General features: G+C 41.8%; 1 protein-coding gene across 2 annotated transcripts in view; it reads right to left on the bottom strand.

Moving 5' to 3' along the window:
• The window catches only part of LOC121575232 (6-phosphofructo-2-kinase/fructose-2,6-bisphosphatase 4), a 71,828-nt gene that overhangs the window by 20,329 nt on the left and 38,150 nt on the right, over window positions 1-13,349 (bottom strand). The gene's annotated exons all lie outside the window — the stretch shown is intronic.

The raw sequence follows: 13,349 nt of genomic DNA, 5'->3' as shown, positions 1-13,349 counted from the left end.
GGGCGAAGGACCACGACCCTAAGCACACAGCCAAGACAACACAGGAGTGTCTGAATGTCCTTGAGTGGCCCAGCCAGAGCCTGGACTTCAACCTGATCGAACATCTCTGGAGAGACCTGAAATTAGCTGTGCAGCAATGCTCCCCATCCAACCTGACAGAGCTTGAGTGGATCTGCAGAGAAGAATGGGAGAAACTCCCCAAATACAGGTGTGCCAAGCTTGTAGCGTCATACCCAAAACGACTTGAGGCTGTAATTGCTGCCAAAGGTGCTTCAACAAAGTACTGAGTAAAGGGTCTGAATACTTATGTAAATGTGATATTTCAGTTGTTTTTTACAACTGTTTTTGCTTTGTCATTATGGGGTATTGTGTGTAGATTGATAAGGGGAAAAAACAACTTAATCCATTTTAGAATAAGGCTGTAACGTAACAAAATGTGGAAAAAGTCAAGGGGTCTGAATACTTTTCGAATGCACCGTACCTAATAACCAAACAGATGTTTTGGCTGTAATTTATCACCATGGAGTGTTCAATGTGGAATTGTTCATCCATTTAGAAAATTCCAAAAGAACAGGCTGAATAAACTAGATTGAACATCTGTATATCGAAAAGACAGATCTTGGTTTGTAACCCTGAAAATAATTGTCTTTCAACTCGCCAAATTGAGCCCCGTTTCAAATGATCACTGAGAATAACTGTTCCAGGCACGAGATGCGCATCATTTCGCACTGGCAACTTATTTCCATTTGGAAAAATATTCTGTTTATTCTGTATATTACAAAATGTTTATTTTTTTAAACTATAAAATACAGTGGGGAGAACAAGTATTTGATACACTGCCGATTTTGCAGGTTTTCCTACTTACAAAGCATGTAGAGGTCTGTAATTTTTATCATAGGTACACTTCAACTGTGAGAGACGGAATATAAAACAAAAATCCAGAAAATCACATTGTATGATTTTTAAGTAATTAATTTGCATTTTATTGCATGACATAAGTATTTGATACATCAGAAAAGCAGAACTTAATATTTGGTACAGAAACCTTTGATTGCAATTACAGAGATCATACGTTTCCTGTAGGTCTTGACGAGGTTTGCACACACTGCAGCAGGGATTTTGGCCCACTCCTCCATACAGACCTTCTCCAGATCCTTCAGGTTTCGGGGCTGTCGCTGGGCAATACGGACTTTCAGCTCATCAGACCACATGACCTTCTCCCATTCCTCCTCTGGATCATCCAGATGGTCATTGGCAAACTTCAGATGGGCCTGGACATGCGCTGGTTTGAGCAGGGGGACCTTGCGTGCGCTGCAGGATTTTAATCCATTACGGCATAGTGTGTTACTAATGCTTTTCTTTGAGACTGTGGTCAAAGCTCTCTTCAGGTCATTGACCAGGTCCTGCCGTGTAGTTCTGGGCTGATCCCTCACCTTCCTCATGATTATTGATGCCCCACGAGGTGAGATCTTGCATGGAGCCCCAGACCGAGGGTGATTGACCGTCATCTTGAACTTCTTCAATTTTCTAATAATTGCGCCAACAGTTGTTGCCTTCTCACCAAGCTGCTTGCTTATTGTCCCGTAGCCCATCCCAGCCTTGTGCAGGTCTACAATTTTATCCCTGATGTCCTTACACAGCTCTCTTGACCATCTGTTTGATTGAGTGTGTGGACAGGTGTCTTTTATACAGGTAACGAGTTCAAACAGGTGCAGTTAATACAGGTAATGAGTGGAGAACAGGAGGGCTTCTTAAAGAAAAACTAACAGGTCTGTGAGAGCCGGAATTCTTACTGGTTGGTAGGTGATCAAATACTTATGTCATGCAATAAAATGCAAATTAATTACTTAAAAATCATACAATGTGATTTTCTGGATTTTTGTTTTAGATTCCGTCTCTCACAGTTGAAGTGTACCTTTGATAAAAATGACAGACCTCTACATGCTTTGTAAGTACGAAAACCTGCAAAATCGGCAGTGTATCAAATACTTGTTCTCCCCACTGTAGGTGTCTTGACTGCGATAAGGGCTCGGGAAATAAGAGTGTCTTGTCTGCTAAATTAACAAAAAAAGGCTATGCCATTGCACAGCCATAGGCTTCTACAAGCAAGCGCCACTGCTGAGGTTACTGCTTTTTGAAGATTATGTTCCACAATATAATATAACCAGTTGATATTACAGTTTCAATAAATTAATCTTAAAATGGCACTTGCTTTTTTTATTGACTGAATATATATTGAGCAATTTAGCAATTCGGATTTATCCGTAATGGTTATGATAAATTAGGCATTGTTGTGATCTGTTAGCATATAGATAAATGCACACATTTTTTTCCAGTGCGGGCCTTGTGTTCTACATAAATACACTCTCAAAAAAATAAAGGGAACACTAAAATAACACATCCTTGATCTGAATGAATGAAATAATCTTATTAAATACTTTTTTCCTTTACATAGTTGAATGTGCTGACAACAAAATCACACAAAAATTATCAATGGAAATCAAATGTATCAACCCATGGAGGTCTGGATTTGGAGTCACCCTCAAAATTAAAGTGGAAAAACCACACTACAGGCTGATCCAACTTTGATGTAATGTCCTTAAAACAAGTCAAAATGAGGCTCAGTAGTGTGTGTGGCCTCCACGTGCCTGTATGACCTCCCTACAACGCCTGGGCATGCTCCTGATGAGGTGGCGGATGGTCTCCTGAGAGATCTCCTCCCAGACCTGGACTAAAGCATCCGCCAACTCCTGGACAGTCTGTGGTGCAACGTGGCGTTGGTGGATGGAGCGAGACATGATGTCCCAGATGTGCTCAATTGGATTCAGGTCTGGGGAACGGGCGGGCCAGTCCATAGCATCAATGCCTTCCTCTTGCAGGAACTGCTGACACACTCCAGCCACATGAGGTCTAGCATCGTCTTGCATTTGGGGGAGGAACCCAGGGCCAACCGCACCAGCATATGGTCTCACAAGGGGTCTGAGGATCTCATCTCGGTACCTAATGGCAGTCAGGCTACCTCTGGCGAGCACATGGAGGGCTGTGCGGCCCCCCAAAGAAATGCCACCCCACACCATGACTGACCCACCGCCAAACCGGTCATGCTGGAGGATGTTGCAGGCAGCAGAACGTTCTCCACGGCGTCTCCAGGCTCGTCTGTCACGTGCTCAGTGTGAACCTGCTTTCATCTGTGAAGAGCACAGGGCGCCAGTGGCGAATTTGCCAATTTTGGTGTTCTCTGGCAAATGCCAAACGTCCTGCACGGTGTTGGGCTGTAAGCACAACCCCCACCTGTGGACGTCGTCCCCTCATACCACCCTCATGGAGTCGGTTTCTGACCGTTTGAGCAGACACATGCACATTTGTGGCCTGCTGGAGGTAATTTTGCAGGGCTCTGGCAGTGCTCCTCCTGCTCCTCCTTGCACAAAGGCGGAGGTAGCAGTCCTGCTGCTGGGTTCTTGCCCTCCTACGGCCTCCTCCACGTCTCCTGATGTACTGGCCTGTCTCCTGGTAGCACCTCCATGCTCTGGACACTACGCTGACAGACACAGCAAACCTTCTTGCCACAGCTCGCATTGATGTGCCATCCTGGATGAGCTGCACTACCTGAGCCACTTGTGTGGGTTGTAGACTCCGTCTCATGCTACCACTAGAGTGAAAGCACCACCAGCATTCAAAAGTGACCAAAACATCAGCCAGGAAGCATAGGAACTTAGAAGTGGATAGTTTGATTTCACAGAAGTGTGATTGACTTGGAGTTACATTGTGTTGTTTAAGTGTTCCCTTTATTTTTTGAGCAGTGTATATATATATATATATTTTTTACTTGAGTACTGAAATAAAATCTTTCGAGTTCTGGAACAGTCAAAATGTCAAATGCCCATCCCGATCTACTTGTCAGTGTTCCAAAATGGGACATTATTTGTCTTTTTACCTAAACATGCAAACCCCATCAGATTGAATTCATAGCAAGCAGTGCACTGGAATGACATTCAGATTAACTGGAATGACTAACTCTCATGGGATGGGTGACCAAAAACAACTGACAGCCACACCCCCAAAAAGCCACGAATATGACCGCATTGAGGCATATGTCATTGTGCTTCTATGGCTATATGCACCATACCACTGCCTAACAAGACTGCTCATAATCCAGTACCTTTATCACAGTCAACACACCTATTTGAGCTTTAATTGGCTTAGAAAATGCTAAATGTTCTCTCAGCCTCATGGCAAAATCTGTAGAATAGCATGAAATTAGCTATAAAACTACACATTTTCCTCTCTGTCCCATGGCAAAATGTTTACAATTACAGGAAATTAGCTTTAAAAAAGCAAGATTTTCTCTCAGCCTTATGGCAAAATATATAGAATGGCATGAGATTAGCTATAAAACTGCACATTTTCTCTTTGCCCCATGGCAAAATGTGTAGGATTGGAGGAAGTTAGCCATTCGGGAAGTTTGGGAAGCACTGGCCAAGGCTAACAGCAACAGTGAAAGAGAAGTCTAATGTTCGCCATCATAGAATTGTTTTTTTAAGTTGTCTGGTGAGTGTTTTTGCATTGATCTGTGTCAGGTCTTGTGGACCCTCTGTTGGTGCGCGCCTGTAGGCTAATCACAACTTGAAATTGAGAAAATAGCATACCGTTGTTAGAGCTGACCAGAGGGCTAAATGCTCTATGATAGTAAAATGCCTTTTCATGTAAAATCCAACCCATAGCCCATGAGAGAGAACATTTGCTTGAAAATAAAACAATAACTTTGTCGGGCCTCAGAACTGTAGGCCACATTTACAGTGCGCAACTGTAAACAATGTACTGTCAAAGCCACGTGACGTCTGAAACAGCAGTAGCGCAATGCGCCGTACATAAAATTAAGCATTTCAAAAGTAATGGTACTGTATATCGTTGTGTGTAATAATGTAACATGGACAATTTAATTACATTTAAACAACGCTTTTTCATTGTTAAAAAAGGCCCCCAAAAAATCACTCACAAGTGTTCGAATACTAACTTCCTTTCGGATATCCGGATATTCGATTAACCGTGCCCATCCCGAGTTTACAGTTGGTCTATCCACATGTCTGTAGACAGTTGTCTCAGTGACATCATGAACATTCTATTGTTATGAGAAAGTATAAACACAAAAACAACAGCAGCCTGGTGGTCCAAATAGCATAACTGCGGTACTTTAACACCAATAAACCCATCCGTTTAAAAATGTATTTTGTATTGTCATATGCCAGGCAACTAAAAGCAACTTTCTAAACAATGTTTTGTTTCGTTACTAGCTTCTTACTAGCTAGCTACTTGGCTAGCCAGTTCAAATAATGACCAGAGCATAGCTGACATCTTCATTTTTATTCAGGAAAATAAACTCACAAGGTAATGGCGAGCTACAACGGATGCTGCGACAGGGTCAAAGGTGAACTTTTTTCATGTGTCTGCGACAAGAAAACCGACAGTCGCAGCCATAGAAATAGAATCCATTGAACGGGCCTCCACAAGTCATGGATGGCATAATGGGTGGACTGACGGCCATTTTGAGTGTACCCATAACTTGGTTGAAGATAACAAAGGTTAGGACAAGTTATGATTCCATGTGGAAGCTTTTCGAAAATAAACAGATTCATGGGACCAGCACCGTTGCTAACTACCAGCGCCGTTGCTAACTAGCATAGCTGATCCCATAGACCGAGTCGGTATTCACAATTTCCCCACCATGGGTGAAAACATGGGGGAGTTCACTAGACCAGCAGAAAAACAAAAACCACCATTTACATATTGCTTATGAGTGCATTTTCACACTACTTTTGGATTACAATTGTATTGTAAGGCTCATATGAATGTTCCACTTAATACAATGTTTGTGACTTCGTCGCCATTCAACTGCATTATACATAAACACTTCAACCAGTAAAAATGCCCTTTGGCTAATTTTGCTACAGCCTATGTCAATGAGCATTAGCATTCTAGCTAACAACTACTGCATCCAACATAGGTATTTTGCAAAGATCACAATCAAGTATAATCTTAGCAACTGTTCAAGCATTAATCAAAATAACATTGTAATGGCATGAGAACCCCAAAAGTGTTTTGGTTTAGAATAAATAACTACGTAAATCTAGGCTACGTTGAATGGGCGCAGATGGTGAACGGCAGTTGTTTTCCCCTACTGTGGCCGTTGTTCAGTGAACTACTTGTTTATGAGGTGAATAGCGACTGAGTTGTAAAGAGTTATGGCATTTTAGAATCCTCATCTTAACCTTCGTCATCTTCAACCTAGACCCATACCAGGAAGTAAAAGCAGTAAGTGTACCCTTCAATCTGTGCTGTGATTTGTTTAGTCAACTCAACTGACATTATAAAAAATACATTATATTACATGAGCCAAATCAGTTAGCATCATTGGAATTAACATTCTAAATTACCATGGCAATCCAGCCTCAGTTGATAGAACATTCCAAATTACCATAGAAATGATTGCATCACAATACCAGGCAGCCACTGCAAGTGTACCCATGAGTTTACCGGTCAAATTGCCAGGGTTAAGCACTTTGCAGACACTGAGTGACAGGCTGAGCGGATGTTCGGCTACCCAATGCCGTTCCTGGTGGGCTGAAACACTTCTGGTTTTCAGCCTCTCCTAATCAGTGTCTAATTGAGACCTGGGACACCAGGTGAGTGCAATTAACTACCAGCTAGAAACAAAAACTAGCAGTGTTTCGGCCCTCCAGGACCAGGATTGTGCAGCCCTGGTCTAGTCAAAGCGGCTATTGCCTTCACACACACACACAAGGGTGACAGTCGCCGGTGACCATAGCAACGAAATAAATAAACAAACATTATCGACGCGTGACAACTAAATCGCTATAACACCATAAGCATTCATAAAAAAGTATTTAAATGCAACAGAAATGAATAACCCCAAAATAGATTAGAAAACAATGACTTTTATTGTTATTGTGCCATCTAGTGGTGTAGCGTAGCCGACTTTGAATGCAGCAACTAAACATCCTCAAATTCATTAGAGGCTAATAATCTAGAGACAAATTCCAAATCTGGAGTCAATTTGACGTATAGTTCATGAGGAGTAGATGATTGAGTTGTTAATAGTTTCCTTGTTTTTTAAAGATATCAATACCAAATTCAGTGTGGTTCATCTTAGGGTTGTCCACGATAGTGATGACAAGATTCAAGTTTATGGGCCACTGTGGAGTGGATTTACAGTGGTTTAAATGGACGCGTAAAATCTGATTTTTGATTTGTCAATAACTCAGCCATATTTTCACCAATCCCTTAGCTTTTTTCAAACAAGTATTTTTAGCATATTAGGGTATGTGCTCATATGTATCTACTGGCATAATGTGGCCATCTTTAAATGCATTAACGTTATTTTCAACTTTTTAGACCATATTTAGAGTGAATCTGACTTTTAGTCCACGAGATGAAGATTTTGTATGATTATTTTATTAGTATTTGCATTACATAGTCAAACTTGAATTGTTAATAATTGGATTTACAAAGGATTTAAATGGACACGTAAAATCTCAACTAATCCCTTAGCTTTTCTTAAGTTACCATGGGCCTACATACCACATTTTCTGTTACTTGGATTGTAGGTCATGAGAATACGTTTTTCAAAGTCCAAGATGGAGGAAAATCTATCCTGACAGACCTTATGGGTTCTTGATGCAAATTAGATAACAATGAGACTGTGTGCAGTAGGTGAGACTGTATGCAGTCAAACGGGGTCGGTGGATATGAGGATTTAAGTGAGACTGCTTTAACAGTGCCACCTATAGGCCAATCGGTGCTATTGTTTTTTACCAAGTTATTCATGGTCTCTAGCTTGTGTCAAATTAGAAAACACATTATCAATCTATGCTTGAGTTAATTGACCATGTCAAGAAAATACAATTCTAAAAATAACAATAGGTTTCACAGCTTTGCTGTGAACCCCTAATAAGGAGGACAAAACTGACAGTGAAGTAGTCCTATTTGTAGAACATTGCATCGGAATTTTGTAGTATCAAACTCTGGTACTCAACCAATGGCTACCATTTGCATAGTGATTTGTTCAATTCTAGCATTCACTTCCAGCATTTATTCATTTCCAGAACTAATGTATTATTTACACTGTGTTATGCTTATTTTGTCTTAGTATACTTCTATTTCAACAACAAAAACATTTCCTTTATGGAAATAATTTACCCTCTTTGTGTATTTTCGGCATCAATTGCAGGACTTATTTTCGCCAGTAGGGGTAGTCGGCCAATTTACGAGGGTCTATTTGGCAAGCTTCCGGAATTTGCTGACTTGTGCTATAAAGTTCCCTAAAAACAGATTGAATAATTTAGTAATGACTCGAAAAATTATGGCAATGTAACAAATCAAACATTTAAATACAGTTTTAGAAGGTAAAGTAAAAATCCAAACCAGTCTGTGAATGATTGCCGGCCCTACCGCCCAACCCTACGCTGGCAGTTATTGCTGTTTCCCCATGAGTTACCATAGCAACAACATAGCCACTACCGCTTCCTCAAAATAGTCAGAATTAATATAAGATAAATATAAATTAATATAAGATTTTTTAAAAAAATCGAATTTTGACGTTTTTGCAGAGGAAGTCTTAGTCACACAATTTTATGTAGCTAAGGTGTTTGGTGCAGTATTTCCCAGGCAAAGGTAGACTTTGGCCATGTAAAATGGTCCAACTCCGCCTCTTTCTCAATTTTCAAACAGAAATCGGGGGTGCCTTTGGTGGTTCTACAATCTGTCATTCTGGTCATGCGCGCCACAATCGACGTAGCTAGTTTGTTAGCTAAGCTAGCCACTGTAGCTAGTCAGTAACTCCTCCAGTATGTGTTGACGTCATTTCACAGGATTTGTTTTTGGACAGAAGCTGTAGAGAATCGGTAAGAAATAGCACATTGTCTCAATTCTCATTTCAAATCAAAATGTTATTTGTCACATGCGCCAAATACAACGGGTTTAGACTGTACCTTGAAATGCTTGCTCATGAGCCCTTCCCAACGATGCAGATTTAAAAAATAATAATAAAATAGGCTCCTGAGTGGCGCAGCGGTCTAAGGCACTGCATCTCAGTGCTTGAGGCGTCACTACAGACCCCCTGGTTCGATTCCAGGCTGTATCACAACCGGCAGTGATTGGGAGTCCCATAGGGCAGCGCACAATTGGCCCAGCGTCGTCCGGGTTTGGCCGGTGTAGGCCGTCATTGAAAATAAGAATTTGTTCTTAACTGACTTGCCTAGTTAAATAAAGGTAAAATAAATAAAATAAACACGAGGAATGCAATACACAAGAATGAAGCTATATACAGGGAGTACCAGTACCAGACCAATGTACAGGGGTAAGAGGTATTTTAGGTATATACGTACATAAAGACAGGGTAAAGTGATTAGGCAACAGGATAGATAATAATATGAGTAAAAATAAAGAACAGAGTAGCAACAGCATATGACGAGTATGAAAGTGTGTGTGTGTGGGTTTTGTGTAAGAGTGTCGGTGTAAAGTGTGTGAGTGAGTGTATGTATATAGCAGGGTTGGGTAAATTTCATTTGAATTCCAGTCAATTCAAAAAGTAAACCAAATCCCAATTCAACACTGAACAAAAATAAAACGCAACATGCAACAATTTCAAAGGTTTTACTGAGTTACAGTTCATATAAGGAAATCAGTCATTCATTAGGCCCTAATCTATGGATTTCACGACTGGGATTACAGATATGCATCTGTTCAAATCTAAATCAAATGTTATTTGTCACATGCGCCGAATACAACAGGTGTAGACCTTACAGTGAAATGCTTACTTACAAGCACTTAACCAACAATGCAGTTTTAAGAAAGAATACCCTAACAAATAAGAAATAAAAGTAACAAATAATTAAAGAGCAGCAGTAAAATGACAATAGTAAAATAACAATAGCGAGGCTATATACAGGGGGTACCGGCACAGAGTCAATGTGCGGGGGCACCGGTTAGTTGAGGTAATTGAGGTAATATGTACATGTAGGTAGAGTTATTAAAGTGACTGCATAGATTGCACAAAACAGAGAGTAGCAGCAGCGTAAAAGCGGGGGCAATGCAAATAGTCTGGGTAGCCATTTGATTAGATGTTCAGGAGTCTTATGACTTGGGGGTAGAAGCTGTTTAGAAGCCTCTTGGACCTAGACTTGCCGCTCCGGTACCGCTTGCCGTGCGGTAGCAGAGAGAACAGGTCTATGACTAGTGTGGCTGGAGTCAGATAATTTTTAGGGCCTTCCTCTGAGACCGCCTGGTATAGAGGTCCTGGATGGCAGGAAGCTTGGCCCCAGTGATGTACTGGGCCATACCCACTACCCTCTGTAGTGCCTTGCGGTCAGAGGCAGAGCAGTTGCCATACCAGGCAGTGATGCAACCAGTCAGGATGCTCTCGATGGTGCAGCTGTAGAACCTTTTGTGGATCTGAGGATCCATGCCAAATCTTTTCAGTCTCCTGAGGGTGAATAGGTTTTGTCGTGCCCTCTTCACGACTGTCTTGGTATGCTTGGACCATGTTAGTTTGTTGGTGACGTGGACACCAAGGAACTTGAAGCCCTCAACCTGCTCCACTACAGCCCCGTCGATGAGAATGGGAGCATGCTCGGTCCTCTTCTGTTGGTCACAAATACCTTTTATTTATTTTTTAAGGTAGGGGCATTGATCAGAAAACCAGCCAGTATGTGGTGTGACCACTATTTGCCTCATGCAGCGCGACACATCTCCTTCGCATAGAGTTGATCAGGCTGTTGATTGTGGCCTGTGGAATGTTGTTCCACTCCTCTTCAATGGCTGTGCGAAGTTGCTGGATATTGGCGGGAACTGAAACACGCTATCGTACTCGTCCATCCAGAGCATCTCAAACATGCTCAATCAGTGACATGTCAGGTGAGTATGCAGGCAATGTTAGAACTGGGACATTTTCAGCTTCCAGAAATTATGTACAGATCCTTGCGACATGGGGTCGTGCATTATCATGCTGAAACATGAGGTGATGGTGGTGGATGAATGGCACGACAATAGGCCTCAGGATCTCGTCACGGTATCTCTGTGCATTCAAATTGCCATCGATAAAATGCAATTGTGTTTGTTGTCCGTAGCTTATGGCTGCTCATACCATAACCCCACCATGGGGCACACTGTTTACAACGTTGACATCAGCAAACCGCTCTCCCACACGACGCCCTACACGCTGTCTGCCGTCTGTCCGGTACAGTTGAAACCGGGATTCATCCATGAAGAGCACACTTCTCCAGCCTGCCAGTGACAATCGAAGGTGAGCATTTGCCCACTGAAGTCGGTTACGACGCCGAACTGCAGTCAGTTCAAGATCCTAATGAGGATGACGAGCACGCAGATGAGCTTCACTGAGATGGTTTCTGACAGTTTGTGCAGAAATTCTTTGATTGTGTAGGTGGCTGGTCTCAGACGATCCCGCAGGTGAAGAAGTCGTATGTGGCGATCCTGGGCTGGCGTGGTTACACGTGGTCAGTGGTTGTGAGGCCAGTTGGACGTTCGGACAAATTCTCTCTCAAAACTTGAGACATCTGTGGCATTGTGTTATGTGACAAAACTGCATTTTAGAGTTGCCTTTTATTGTCCCCAGCACAAGGTGCACCTGTGTAATGATCATGCTGTTTAATCAGCTTCTTGATATGCCATACTGGTCAGGTGGATGGATTATCTTTGCAAAGGAGAAATGCTCACCAACAGGGATGTGAACAAATTTGTGCACAAAATTTGAGAGAAATAAGCTTTTTGTGCATTTGGAGAATTTCTGGGATCTTTTATTTCAGCTCATGAACCCAACACTTTACATGTTGCATTTATATTTTTGTTCAGTATAATTCAAAATTGTACTCATTGATAAGCACTGAAGAGAATTGGAATATAAGTGTACTTCCTGAATTGACTTGAATTTAAATGGAATTGACCCCAACCCCGGTATACAGTGTGTATGTATATACACTGAGTGTACAAAACATTACGGACACCTCTTTCCATGACATAAAACAAAATATTTAAGTGCCTTTGAACAGGGGTATGGTAGTAGGTGCCAGCCACACCGGTTTGAGTGTGTCAAGAAGCATCCCTGTGGAAAACTTTCGACACCTTGTAGAGTCCATGCCCCAACGAATTGAGGCTGTTCTGAGGGCAAAGGGGGGTGCAACTCAATATTAGGAAGGTGTTCTTAATGTTTTGTAAACTCAGTGTATAGTCTTGTGAGTGTGCAAAACAAAACAGTGGCAGACTCGAGTGATCACTATCAAAAATACATCAGCAAGTGGCCACTCCATAATGGGCTTAGGGGCCATGTGTTCTTTCAACATAACATTGGCAAGGTGTTGTCTTATGTAAATAAGTCAGAGGCGCTGCATAATGGGCAGGTCTGTCTCAGGTCTTGCTGTCATGAATGGATAGAGCGTAATCAGCCATCAATCATGACAATTCTCCCTAGGCATTCATCGTAAATCATAGTTCACAGATGCTAGGACGCGATAGTCCGGTGTCCCTGTGACACATCTAAACTGCCCTGAGACCACCATCCGCAGGGGACATAGGCTACAGCCTGAACGTGCACCTCCCCAAAATTCCCAACCAACTTGTCTCAGGTACATGTCCTCTGTTCATTTGAATGTGTTGACAGTTGGAGAAATTGCTTGAGCTGCACTGAGAATTTGAAAAGTATGAATGCCAAATGGTCCAATATTCTAGAACACTGCTGTGCATACCATACACGTTTGGTACTGTGGTAGAATTCAGTTAACTGAGGATTGTAAAGGGTCTGAGTCCACAGATGCAGAGACACTATAGTCTGGCATCCCATTGTGACATAGCTACGTAGAGCTCTGAGACCACCATCCACAGGAGACTCACAGCCCTAACGCGCTACTAGCCAAAATTCCCAACCAACTCACTGTGTCCTCTATTCATTTGAATGTGTTGACAGTTGGAGAAATGGATTGAGCCACGCTGAGAATTCGAAAAGTATGAAAGCCAATGGTCCAATATTCTAGAACATGGCTGTGTGTACAGGTTTTGGACTTTAGTGGGCATGAAGTGCATGATTGTAATCCAAACCAACCCTCATGTAAATTGTGACAACCTCAGTTGCACATCTATCACAAAACTCTGTTTTGGAATATACTGACTATGACCAAAGTTATCCTACTTACACGTTTTAGTCAATTTTGGCACTGGAATAAATGTTTGACTAATACTGATGCCACATAAGCGATTTTCAACCAGAGATATTGGTTTTAGCGTTCAGTTGCCCTTAAAAAATGTTTAGTTAAACAATAAAATAA

This window comes from Coregonus clupeaformis, chromosome 10 (assembly GCF_020615455.1).
Source record: "Coregonus clupeaformis isolate EN_2021a chromosome 10, ASM2061545v1, whole genome shotgun sequence".
Taxonomy (NCBI): Eukaryota; Metazoa; Chordata; class Actinopteri; order Salmoniformes; family Salmonidae; genus Coregonus; species Coregonus clupeaformis.
Note: the sequence above shows the minus strand (reverse complement) of the source record. Positions and strands in the feature narration are given on the sequence as shown.